General features: G+C 42.0%; 1 protein-coding gene across 1 annotated transcript in view; it reads left to right on the top strand.

Annotated features, from left to right (window-relative positions):
- ATXN1 (ataxin 1) overlaps positions 1–13,471 on the top strand; it is a 363,809-nt gene that overhangs the window by 11,586 nt on the left and 338,752 nt on the right. The window contains exon 3 of the mRNA XM_039712091.1: positions 9,522–9,620. The gene's annotated coding sequence lies outside the window, so the exon portion shown is untranslated. The remainder of the gene's footprint in view (positions 1–9,521; positions 9,621–13,471) is intronic.

Consider the following 13,471-nt stretch of genomic DNA (forward strand, 5'->3'; position numbering starts at 1 on the left):
CTTGAGACATCTAGTAGTGAGCAAAACTTCAGTCTTTTGCAAAGGAGTTGTTGGAAATACTGCATTTTCAAGCAATTCACATTCAATAATTTAACAGTCACGGGTTTCATGGGAACTTTCACATAATGGCATAGCTTGTTTCAGGGCTTTGTGATATGCTTGAGCTGTTCCCCTTGCCACAGCATCATTTTGATGACAATGCTACATAGGATGCCAAAAAGTGCAGGTAGCCTGGTTTTGCTCCCACTCTTCATTATCCCATTAAGTGGAATAACATGCTGCTGAATAAGTGCATGGCTTTCAAGTTCAAGAAATGTTTATAAATGGTAAAATCTTTAGTTAAAGTACTTCATCATAATTCAGACCAACTGTCATTTGAAATAGGAGCATACTGCAATAATTTGTATATTTTAGGCAAATGCAGACTATGGTGTGTGTACTCACTGTTTTAGCATAGTTCTGTTTACATCTGGGTCTACAGTTTAGCAGAGAGAGTATGTGGTAGAAAGAGGATTTCTTTCCTTTACAGCCAAGAGAAGAGCAAGTAAAAGTGATGTAATATTTACTGTGCATGTCTTCCAAATCAGTGTTGCTCTCTATAAAATCAATTAGGTCTCTCTGTAGAGTGACTTTGGTAATGAAGGCCTCTACACAAATACAAATGATAACTAATAAGGCATTACAAAAATCATTATTAATAAAGTAACAAACAAAACTTTTCTCTGCTATCATCCTATACTCTTTTCTTCTTTAAAATGGTCTCAGTGATAATAATTACTAAATTGAACCTCAGAGCAATTATTTACAGCAATACTGCCAGCAGATATTGCCATGTGCAAATTACTTTTCCCCACTTTGTGACAGTGATGTGTCAAGTGTTCTTGATCAATATTGTCATTCATATTTGCATAAACTGAGGTCTTTTTTCTGTCAATTTAGCCAGTCTTGCTTGGGTTTTCCTTCCAACATCAAGTGCTTTTGGCTCAGGTTAATACTATCATTTTGCATTTCTCTGGAGTAGGGTTTTAAGGTGTAATTTAGCATTCCTTTGCTTATTTTAAACCTTTCCCAGGCCCAGGTTTTATTGCTGACATCTTGCATACACTGTGAAAATAAAGGTGCTGTCACATGTTGACACATTCTGCCATCACACCTTGAATCAGGAGCAGCTTCAGGCACAGATAAAAGAGGCAATTTCCTGTCTCCAGTGGTCCATCCTCCTCAGTGACTGCCTGTGGTACCTGTGCTGGAGGAGATGACAACAAGCTGTTTGACCACTCTTTGCTGTCTGGGCATCAATTCTTGTTGCCAGTGACTGAAGGGGGAGCAAGGTGAACAAAGCAGTAATTGCTGTTTGTGTGGGCTGGGCAGGGCTCTCCCTTGCAGAGAAAGTTACTGATGCCTCTCTCGAGGTGCTTCTGGGGCTGCTGAGGGATGTAGCATGATGCTACATTGGGTCTTAAAATGTAAAATAAATTGGTGTTGCAGCTAAACAACAACCATTAGCCTGTCAATGCTTGAATTCAGCTAAATTCCAGGTTTACATTAGTAAAATAAACTTATTTTTCAGTCCTTCTAACCAAGATGTAAGCTGTTCCCACCTCCTTGGACCATATCTAGCTGTAAAGTCAGATGGATGAATTCAGGGCCAATCAGTGGATTCATTTAGGAAGCACAATAGAAAGGGAAGAGGGCGGGGGGGGAAATTAGAAGAAGAATTTAGGGTTGTCATCAGCTTTCTGGTGATATAAATGTTTGTATAAAGGTTTATGACTAACTGCTGACACGAATAATTCTTCAAATAGCTCTCCTGCAAACATTATATACTCTACTGTTATTTTCTTAGTAATCTGGTGAGGGACATCTGCAGTTTCTGGAAAACTGAAGTAATTTGCTATGAAAATGGAAAACTAGGGTAGGTTTTGATAAACAATTCAGACAGCAAAAAACCAAAGAAGGGTAAGGCCTTAAAACAATTGTTATTTTTAAAACAATCCTCTTTAATTTTTCATTTTTGAAGTGACCCTCTTTCATTTTTACAATTAATTTTCAAATGTAGCATCTTGAAGCTAGATTTAATAACTCCATATGTAACCCACAGGATTTTTTTCTCTTATTTGAGAGAGCCTGAAGTGAAAAGTCCATTATTCAATCAGTTCCAAAGGGTGTGAGTTTCAGAAGCCAGAACAGGTTACTGAGATGGGAGAGCAGGGCAGAGTGGAGGCAGTGATAAGCCCAGCACTAGCTGTTGGTTGACATGACAAAGATTGTTTTTGTCAAGGGAAGAGGTGGAAATATTCCCTCCCCTTTTCTATTTTTTGTACTTTAAAGAAAGCTGAAGTCCACACTGGCATTCCCAAATGCTTAAAAGCTATTCATTTCAGCATTCCCCTTTCCCTCCAAGTTACCCTAAGAATCATGAAGCTGTTTCCTAACAATATGCTTTTTCCTCTCCAAACAAGACAACTTTTTCTCCAACTGGGAAAATGCCTAAAACCCAGACCAGATGCCTTGTGAAAATTTCTGTCCCTTCATATACATTTTGAGTTTTCTAATGATAGGGACACCCTATATTGGGAATCTTCAAACACCAATGAAGACCAGAGTCTTTGTGGACTCTCAGCTGTGAAAATCTGTGATATTTTTGTAAGACAGACAAGGCAAAATGCACTATCCATAATGAAAAGGAAAGGTCTAGTTTTGATTTTGATGACTGACGTCCTCAGTAGTCAAATGATAAGTGGGATACTGTGGACTTACAGATCCTTACTGAAAATCTTTAAAAAGGATGCATATTAGTCAAAACTGTTAGACAAAGGAGAATGTACAAACATCTAAGAGTATATCTAGGAATGTGGCTACCAGTTATACATCAGTGTTAATTGCCCTGAATCCAAGGAGTCATGTAATATGGACTAATGTTTCAGCCCTACCCAAGGCACACTTGTGTCTTCACAAACTACTGACCTGGCATCAGCTTGTCAGCTCAGATTCCAAGAGGGCTATCTGGTAACTTCATGGATTGAATAAAAGCAGGGAGAGAGTCCAGAAGTTTACCCACTGCTCCATCTAGTGCTTGTTTTCAGTATCCTATAGGATTGTGAAATATCTTTTTCTTTTGAAGGCTGATATGGATATGGCTAGGAGCAGCTTAGTTGCTGGAGAACACTTGTTCACTGACTTTCTAGCTCATGAGGGCTATTCATCAGAAAGTTTTCTTTTTTTTCTCTTTTTTTCCTTTTTGTCTGTCAGCCACCAAGTGCTCACAAAGAATGTGAGTCATTGCAAAGTGGTGATCTTCCAGGAACTCTTAAGGAAAAAGGAATATGGTAAAGCATGAGACTTGTCAATTGCTAGAGCTGGTGAGAAAAACACAGTATTTGTGACAAACAGACTGGGTTAATAAGTTTCATATTTAACATGACTGTTTATTAACTAAAGTAGCTAGTTTCTACCAGGTAAGTATTAAATTGTGGGATAATTATGAGTATTTTGGTAGTACAGTCAAAGGCACATTTTATTGAGGATAGAGAAAGGAATAGTACACTGGTCAGAAATGTGAGGAAAACATTGTTTCAGACAGGTTGAGCCTACTCTAGTAATTGAAAGTGTCAAGGAAGATTTCTGAGAATAAACAAACTTGTCATGAGTTCAAATGTCAGAACAGCCTCTGGCAGTTGTTACATTGGCCAGCTAGCACTGTTCCAACAGCTCCCAGGCACAATTCAGAGGATACTCTGGATCAAGGACCATTTAATAGGATATATGTTGGCATTCCATGCCACTTAACCCCAGGCATGTTTAATTTCCCACTGTAGAGGAAGTCACAATGTTTTACTGAGGATCGTGATCCCTTGTAGTCCCAGGCTGAGAGCTTTGGCTCAGTAATTCCAACTCTAATAGCTTATGTTTTTAGCTCCAGGCATCCAGGGAGTGTAACAGGAAACATAAGGGCTCTCACAACTAAGTGAGAGTACCACTTCAGAAGGAAATTTGTAGTGCCAGCAGGACTTTCTGCAGCAGGATCTTACTCTTGATTTTTAAGTGTGACTCTACTCTAAGCAGCTCTCGGAGATGCCATCACCAATAATCATTACCTTCCATATCACTACCTGGCTTTAGTATCTTCCAGAATCTAGACAGAATGAAAATAATGGAAGCAGTCATACCAGCATACTGTAGTAGCCAGTCACTACATATTGCCACAGCACACTAAATGCTCTCATGTGAAGGAGAGAGAATTTTCCCAGTACTATCTTTGCAAATATTTTTCTAAATTTGTTTATGTTTACCTTATTCATTTTCTTTCCCCACTTTCCTCCAAAGCAAAACAATGTTTATGCTAAAACTGCCAGGGAGGAAGAACAGATCTAGCACCTGCCAGAGATTTTCAAATATTAAAAATAAAAGATGGCCTGTTAAACACAAAACACAGAAAGAACAAGAGAAAACTGAATTTAATGGGAGTGGAAAAGCGATGATAATGGGCAAGTTTATTCTGCTATGTATATATCAGTCAGGTCTCTACTTCAGAACAAATCACTCCACAGAATTAAATCCCAGGCAGAAGGGTTAATGGGGTAGCTGTGAGTGAGGGCACACAGGGGTCACACACTGGGGTAGGACATTCTAGCTTGTCTCTGTCCTCACCCTCTCTGAGATAGTGTCAGTCAGCTGGAAACACATCTCCAGAGCTGGCTGCTTCATGGTAAGGAGAGACTGTGACCAGAGCTTATGTCTGGTATCTTTGCAGGAGGGCTCCGTTAATATCCTTGACAGGATCTCTTTATCCTGTGCCTTCCTAATCTGCAAGTCAACAGGAAAAGAGAGGGAATTCACTGAGCTAAACTGAGTACCTGCTGTGTGTGATTGATACTGGCTTTACTTTGTAAAGTTGCCTCTTTGTTTTATCAAAACTTCGTGTTTTCTTTTGGTTTGCTTTGTTTTTCAAAAGGAGGAGGGAAACAATTTTGTTACTGCCATTCTGGGAGGGACTTTTCTATCCTAAAGCACCCTGGTACCCAGCCCTCCCTCCTCATTAATCCTGCCCTTTCCCTATGCCCACTGCTCCCAAACCTTCCCTGCACAGTTAGATGTAGGAGTCTTACACCAGTTGGGATATTTTCAGAAGTTGCTTCTGCAGTCACTGAAGTCTCTTTTCAGTGCTTGCTGACTCTGTGCTGGGAGAACATGGTTTCTCTTGACATGCTGCCTGAAATAAGAACTTCTGGCTTCTCAAAGGAAACCAGCACTTCTGACAGAAGTTGAAAAGAGGACAAGTTGTTTTGAATTGTAAAGGTAACATTGAAAAACAAAGGGAGATTGAAGGCTCCTGGTTTGTTTGTTTTTTTTTTTTTTTTCATTTACAATCTTTCTGTACCCATGCTACTACAGTCTGTAATTAAATGTAAAGTTCTGTATATACAGAAAGTAGTGACATTATTTACTGACCCTTTCTGGCATTAAGCTTCTTGAGCTCATGCCAAAGCATTGTATTGTGCAGCACAATTGTGCTCCCACCATTCAGTATGTTGGCTTGGTCTGAAGTGCACTGACAGAGACAGGCAGTTAATGCAAAGCTCTAAGGAACACATTTAGTTTCATCATTCTGGATAATATTAAAAGTGAGAACAGAGTAATTTAGGAAACAGTGTGGCTTCACAAGAGACAGCTCCCGAGAGCTGCTGCAGCACACTGTCTCAGCACCACAGGCAGTTTATAAAACAGAGACTTATGCAACATAAAACCATTTGGATGTTGAGTTCAATTGCCTGAAAATTGGAGACATCTCAGTTCCTGCAGCTACTCCTACCTAACGAATACTAGGGGCTTATTTGTGACTGTGGTCTAGGTGTGTATTTTGTGTCTCCCCGAGGATGTAGGGCACAGTGGTCAACTGTGTTTGCTTTTTGCGAGAAAAACATTTGTCCCAGCTTTTCAGACATTGTTTTGAAATTGGAGGATTTTGATGGTCCAGCAGCAAGGGCTGGTATTTTAAACGGAACATTCTTGTTCAGTGTATAAAGAACTGCAGTGCAGCAAGGACAGGAAAAAGCCTAGTGACTCCTCTGCATGCTGGAGGGAAGGCAAACTAGGTCATAAGGAACAGTATCAGAGGAATAGAGGAACAAAATGAGGAAGGGAAAAGAAAGAGACTAAATCAGTATGAGGGGAGAAGAAACACAGACTCATGAAGGGAGGAACTCTGACCATGCTCCACAGGGACCTCCAGCAGCACTCGCACCTGCCCAGGAATGAGCTCTATGGACAAACATGAGTGAGTGTCAGCCTCAGGCAAAGGAGCCTGGCCCTGCCAGCTCCCACCAGCGCAGGATCCTGGCTTCTGCCTTTCCTTCAGGCAGATGCAACCCCACAAAAAATCAAAACCGGTCCCTGATCCACTGATTATTTTGAGGATTTCTTTCCCTTCCTTTGAACTCTTCATTTCAGCATCATACTGAACATTTCCCTTCAACAGAGGTGACTCTTGTAGGAAAAATCTCTGAGGAGGATGGCTGGCATTGCTTCCTGTGGCAGAGCTGCCTCTGGAGTAAGAGAAAAAGCAAACTGATAGTACATACATAATTTTACTTCCCTTGAACTTGTCTTTCTGTATTCTTGGAACTCTATTTTTTTCTCCCGTTTTTCTTCCTGGTGACAGCGTGAATGAAGTTATTCACATCTTTCTTTTAGCTGGGTATCTTAGGAAACTGACTTAAAAGGGATGGCGGCATAAATACAGCACGCACGGAATATTCTGCCTTCCTGTTCAGACGCTCGGGGGGTAAAAAAAAAAAGAAAGAAAGAAAGAAAAAAAAAAGGCAGGAATAAACACTTGACCTCCGCAGTGGCAGCGCTGGGGCCGGGAGCGGCGCCGGGCCGGAGTTCCGCGGGGCAGGGTGACCCCTGCCGGGGGCGCTTTGTGTTGGAATTCCAGGGAAAATCCCAGGGCGGGAGCAGCAAACTGCGCTCAAGCCTGAGTGCTCAGAGGAGCTTGACTACGTGTTACAGCATCGTGCACCGACCATTTCTTCACCATGCAAGCGGGAGGCTCCAAAAGGCCTCCCCTCACGCATGACCTGAGGTAAGGGCTCGCTGCCCCTCACGGGGCGTCCGTGGCTTGGAGCAGGGACAGCGGGGAAGGAATCCTCTGGCCTGCAGTAGTGATGCTGAGGCACTCAAAGGTCTGTAGCCCTGGCTCTGTTCACCTGGTTGCTCTGCCAGTTCGAGTCCAGTCTCAGAATGCTGGCTGCCCTCTGGTAAAGATCAAGGGATTAAAGTCAGGCAAATTACTCCTACGGAAACAGGTCCATGATGGTTATGTCTGAGGAGAGCAAGCCCTGGCTGGGCTGACCTCCAGAGATGCTTCTCCTCGAGTCACGCTTGCCTAGACGTGTGTGTCTCTCTCCATGCATGGCTAGCAGGGAGAAATTGCCACTGACAGGGAGAGCAGTGCTCCCCTCCACATTGCTCTGGCGTGTGGGCTTCTCTTGCTTTGCTGGTGCCTTTTCAACCTGTCAAGGGACAGGGAGTAGTGCAAATGTGACTGTGACACAAGTCCACAAAGCTTAGTCATTGGAGCTGTTGAACTGTGCCCCGAGGGTTTTGGTATGAGACCCAGCAGTCAAACAGAAGGAAATCTAATACTTGAAGGCATTTTAAAAGCAGACACCTGGCACCTATTTGCTGTCCTGCTTTTTTTTTTGCGCAGTTAGCTGTGGGGAGGAGCCCTGCAGTTGTCAGCTACATCTCAGTGTAATTTTATACACAGGAATATTCACAATGTACTGTTCCTTTGAACTAAGTCAAAACAGCAAGCTGTTTCTTTGCTCAGAAATATAAGTTAGTTCTCCCTGCTTAGCTATTCTCTTAAGCATCAAGACAGAAGTCCAACATCCACTGAAAGTAATGGAAAGACATGGATGGTTTTCAGTGGGAGTTAGATCAGTGTTCAGTTCAATTCAATACGGCAGGCTTTAACTGCTTCTCTTATTAATAACACAGAAATTAGTTTACTCAACAGAGACATTTGGTCTTTATTTTAAAATTATTTCTAAATCCAGAAAATATTTAAACTGTGTGCCCAGCCAAGAGTTTGTATCTTTTAATGCAGGAAGAGGCTCAGAAGCTTATTGTGTGAAAAAGCATGAAATTGTGGGTTTCAGCAGATCCTCCTAATCAAGGCAATAATTAAAGTTGTTGTGAAGATTGTAAAAGGAGAAATCCATGTGGGCTTTTTTTCTGAAGTTGCCTTCCACACAGTATTCAGCCTCTTCCAAGAAGCATCCTAGAAAGATTCAGAATGTTACTCCCCCTGGTCTAATGGAGTCAGGCAGACAACACAACAACCCCTTTACAAAGCATGTACCAGGCTACCTACTTTAACCGTGCCCCAGTAGATGCACGTGGAAAACTTACCTGCTCTGGGGTTAAGTCCTTGGATGTGCACAGGATGAAGAATTGAGTGTTTCACTTCTGAAACAGATTTGTGCCCTCCCCAAGTAAAGCTGACAAGCTAGACAGCATCACTTCTCAGCCCAGCAGCTGATCTACACCATGCCCCAGCTTCATCTCAAGTCTTTGATTCTAGGGAGTTTATCTGAGGTAGCCTGCTATTAGTCCTACACGACTCATTGCTTTTTTCCAAGGTATCTCTGCTGAATAGTTGATTTGAGAGATTAACAATCATGTGTGACACACAGATGAGCCAGACAGCACCACGAGTGGTCCTGCTACAAAAACGCACTTCTACCGATGCTGTGCTTTTCTCTATATCATCAGGAGTTTATGGGGTTTTGTGCTGCAGGGAGTTAAAATTCTTGCCCAGGAAATAATGGAAGAAACTGCATTGGCTGCAAAGAGACAGTCATTTGCCCTTCTGAAACCATGGCAAGGCACTATTAGCACTTGAGTAACTTCATTGCCAGCACAGGCAGATTACTCTAACTCAGTGCAGCAGTCTGTATGGATGCGTGCATATGCATACAAGAGTTTTTATTCTATACCTGACTAGATAACCTTAGCTAAATGTACCTAAGAAACAAAATTCAAGGAACAACTTGGGTTAACTATGTAGAGAGAACATTTCCTCAGGTCTCTTACTTTTCCTATTTGTCAGGTTGTTGGAAAGGTTTGAACCAGCTGAGTAAGGTTCCTCTGTTTTCTAAGGGTTTTTTCCTCATTTTCCTGTTTCTCCATTGTTCTTTGCAGGCAACACAGGGTGATTTCAGGTTTTCTTCTCTATTGCTAATACTTTTTTTAAAAAAAAAACATGCCAAGTGGACCAGGCCTGGAGGTGGGCTGAAAGAGTAGGCTCTGTGTAATGGGCTGCCTTTCTCATGTTCTCAGGTAGGAACCCAGCTGCTTAGGAAACGAGATGATCTCTTGCTCCTCCCCTTAGTGATTTAGTACAAGTCTGTCAAGAGAGGCGAAAGCAGGAAAGCTTTTTTTATTCCTAAGAGTGATAGAAGAACTGTCACAAAGCTGTAAAAATCGGGGCTATCTTTTAATCTGTTCCGCAGTGCTTGGCCTGTGATTTGAGAGGAGAGTGGTCCTGTGCTGCAGCTGGATTTCCTTGGCTGGGAAAGTGGAAAGGAAGAATGTGTCACCTGTAGCTGAAGGTAAGAAAGTAAAAAGCCAGGCCAGGAGCAGAGGTGAGCATGGTGTGAGATTGGTGAGGAAGGGAGGTGGGCAAAGCCAGTGGCCCAAATGGAAGTGGGCATGGACCAGGAGGTGATGGCAGGGCTGATAGCAGGAAGACTGCAAATGGCATAATTGCTGTACTTGTTTTTGGAAGAGCTGGCTGTAGTGAATGTTTTATGCCCATTCAAGGTAGGGCATGGAGGATTCCAAAGTCAAGAAACTGACCAGATATACAACTCTGGAATAGAAAGAGTAATCTCCTTGCAACTCACCTGTTCTCTGTACATCTCAGCCCATTCGTTGTTTTCTCATCTATTCAGTGCTTGTCAAATAAATGTTCTTGGGGCCTGTTGTCACCTTACTGTCTGAAGGTCTTGCCTCTCTGCACAGTAAGTTAAAATTCTTAGGGTCCCACCATGTTTTTCTACTGCTCTAAATCCCTGCTGGTCAAGGCTTTTTCCCTGTGTGCTCCTTTTGTGTCTTCTTGTGTGTATACAATGTGATTCCAACCACCTGATCCCTAGGAACAGGGAATCTTTTTATAGAGTCATTAAAGAAGTTGGATAAATTTAATAATATAATAATAGTAAGTTAAATTTTATAGACTCATGATAATGTGTGTGTGCTTGAACTTAGTGACTGGCTCATTACTGATTTGCCTCTTCCTGGTTCTTCTCACCTGTTTCTTCTAATTAGTGTGTTGTTACACACAGATTAGATACCTTTTCCCAGGTGAGACAGGTAGCAGCAAGACTCAGCTGTGCCCCCTGATAAATCATTTACTTATGCCCTCAAAAAAGACATTTGCAGGGAACAGAGCAGCTCTTCATTTTGCAAGACAGACACAGGTTGATTCATTGATGCAGCTGTAAGTTACCAAGACTCAGTGACAGTGTCCCCCTCAGTAAAATTGTTCTGCCTACTGCAGTTATTTCCTTCAGCAGCAGCCCTGGCTCAGCATCTATCGTGAGGGCTGAGGGTGTCTTCTGTACCTCCCTGACTTTCAAAACCTGGGCAGTCCTTTTCAGTCTGTTTACTTGTGGTTTGGTGAGCAGTTTCTGGGGGGGGGGTGTGTGTAGAAATTATATAATGTGTTGTGGCATTTTGTTCAGTTCCTCTTCCCTAACCTAGAACAAAACAACAAAATGCTCAATGCTCTGTAATGAGGGATGAAAGCAGGTATTTGTCAAAAACATGCAGCAATTCTTTCTTTCTACCCCAAATGTGATCAGAAGAATACTCCAGTTATCACTGAATTTAGTCAATTTGTTCTGGTGTCCATGGGCTGTGAATCTTTTGCTGTAGGAACAAAAAAAGACTGCTCCAGAAGTTTCCTCTCTTGTGAATATTTTTAGAGTAATCTTCCAGGCTTTCAGCAAAAAAACCTGGACTTGCAACATCTCTGAGATGAATATAAGACCAACTGTACTGCAGTTAATCATATTTTGGTAGTAGGTTGTACATTAACTGTCTGCATTAGCTTGATTTATAAAAAAGTAGAGGGTTTCGGCTGATAAAGCAAACAGGAAAAATACACAGCGGAGTTAGATGATGTGTTTCTTTGCTTCAGCAGAAGGTTTCATGTCCTTCACTGTAAAATCACCCACTTGCTCATTTCCAAATTTTTCTTCCAGCCTAGCTGGGGGTTTCTTCAGTGTCTTTGCCAGGGCATCTCCCTGTAGAGACATTAAAAGCCTTCAGCAGGCTATATTTTGTTGTTGGGGTGACACTTTGCTGCTTGCCTTCTGCCTTTTTTTTTTAATGCATGGAGGTGATGGACTCCGTGACCAGTGAAAGCCTAGAAGTAATGATGTGCTAATAACCTCAGTGCTCACTCACGAGAGAGTGTTGTCTGCAGTGAGAATTCCCCTTTGCTGGGGAGTGATGTGCCTGTGGAGCTTGCGATGTTGCTGTACATCCAGTAGACGTGGGGATTTGGTAATGAGGTCCTGAGGATTTAGAGAAGTTACTTTATCACTGGAGATTTAAGAATGGTTTTGTTAAAGCTTAGTAATCATAACACTGGTCTCTGCTGCATACAAATGAGCAGCCCAGTCCTACAGCCCTGCTGCTGAGGGCAGCACTTAGTCCTGAAAGATGTGGTGATTATGTGATTAGCCAGGAGGCTGAATTCTGCCATTTTCTATGTGAGGTTTAGCAGTGTTAAACCCACACCGAGGACTTAGGGTTGAGGTAATCACTATCCTGTTACAAGTTTCCTGAGTTATCTGCTCCTCAGCCTTTTTTGCCATAAATAACTCTAGAAGTCAGGCCTCACTGCCAGAAGTGTTCGGTGCTGCAAATAGTAGCGAAGATGACTCATGAAGTGAGATGAAGGTGGAGCATGAATCAGTAGGAAGAAAACTGATATACAAAGGAGACATTCTGAATGCAGATGGCACAAAAAGTCTGAACAAAGCAATGTTCAATCATCATAAAAATGAATCAAAAGGGGTTTTTAAAAAATAGAAACTCTTCTATTGAACAAGAAAGACCATTCCCGTGAAAGTACAAAGGTGTTGCACACTGACCATGTTATTCCTTACCCAAGACAAACCGTGGACTGCACAGAAAGAGATGGTTGGAAAATTCTTCCCAATATATCCAAACAAAGCAGAGTATTCAGCAAGCAGTTTGCTTTCCAGATTGTTCTGTGTCTATACAAGCTAAGAAAAGAACTTGTCTTTGAGCTAAACAGTTTTGGAGATCAAGAGTCCTCATAGCTTCAATGAACCCACACTGAAAGCTAACAGCAAAAGAAGCACTAAAATAACCTGAGCACATTCCTTGTAAATGATAACTCATGATAAGGAGATAAAATTCCCACAGACCGTTCCATTTGAAATGACAGCTCTTGGTGCTTTTCCTTACCCTCCAAAAGCTTGCACATGTAGGAGTGCCTTTAAAAGTAGACTAGGAAAAAAGGTACCTGATAAATGACATCCTACAGCTGTTAGTGTACTAAAGCATCCTGTTCTGCCTGTAATTCAACTCCTGCCACTTCTGGGAGCAGGGGTGTCTATTAAGAGTTTGATGTAACTCCTCAGAGGTGAGAATTAAACATTTTCAGGTTTGACATCACAATGATACTTTAGGCATTAGAAAAGGTTCCTTGTTGAGGGGGTGAGCAGGCATTGGACCAGGCACCCCAGGGAAGTGGTCATGGCACTAGGCCAGTCAGGGTTCAAGAAGCATCTGAATGGCACTTAGTCATGTGGTCCAGTTTTTGGTAGTCTACAAAAAGCAGGAAGTTTGACTCAATGATTTTTATGGATCTCTCCCTACTTGAGATACCCCATGAGAAACAATCTCTTTGAAGCAATAAAGGGTTAAAGAAGTTCCCCGTGCTCCCAACTTCCAGCAGTTACTAAAATGTAATAATGGAAAGAAGATTAGATATCTGTGTCTTAGGTGAAAGCTGTCTCTGCTAGCATTTTTAATAAGAACCACTGTGAAAATTGTAGAGGTTGATTTATCCTCCATACATGGTGTGCATGGCTCGGCTTTGTTATGCTAGATCCATAAAATGTTGCATTCAAAGGTGCTGCTCCTTTAGAGCAGTAATGCTTAGAAAAAAGTGTAACAAGTCATCCTTGTGACTTGTGTAACAAGTGTAACCTGTACTGCTTTGAGTTGCTTTGTTCAGGATAAAGTAAGGGATGGTCAGAAGACCAAACCTTCTAATATGGCTGTTCCAGTGTTGGCTGTAGCAGGAAATCTAGAGAAGATGGGTAATGCTGCCAAGGCTTAAGGGATGCAGATACTTACATGAAGCAGAACTATGAACTGTGGGATTCATATTCTCTGAAGCTGAGAGAAGCAGAGAAGA

The sequence above is a fragment of the Passer montanus genome, unplaced genomic scaffold (assembly GCF_014805655.1).
Source record: "Passer montanus isolate IOZ18808 unplaced genomic scaffold, ASM1480565v1 scaffold26, whole genome shotgun sequence".
Taxonomy (NCBI): Eukaryota; Metazoa; Chordata; class Aves; order Passeriformes; family Passeridae; genus Passer; species Passer montanus.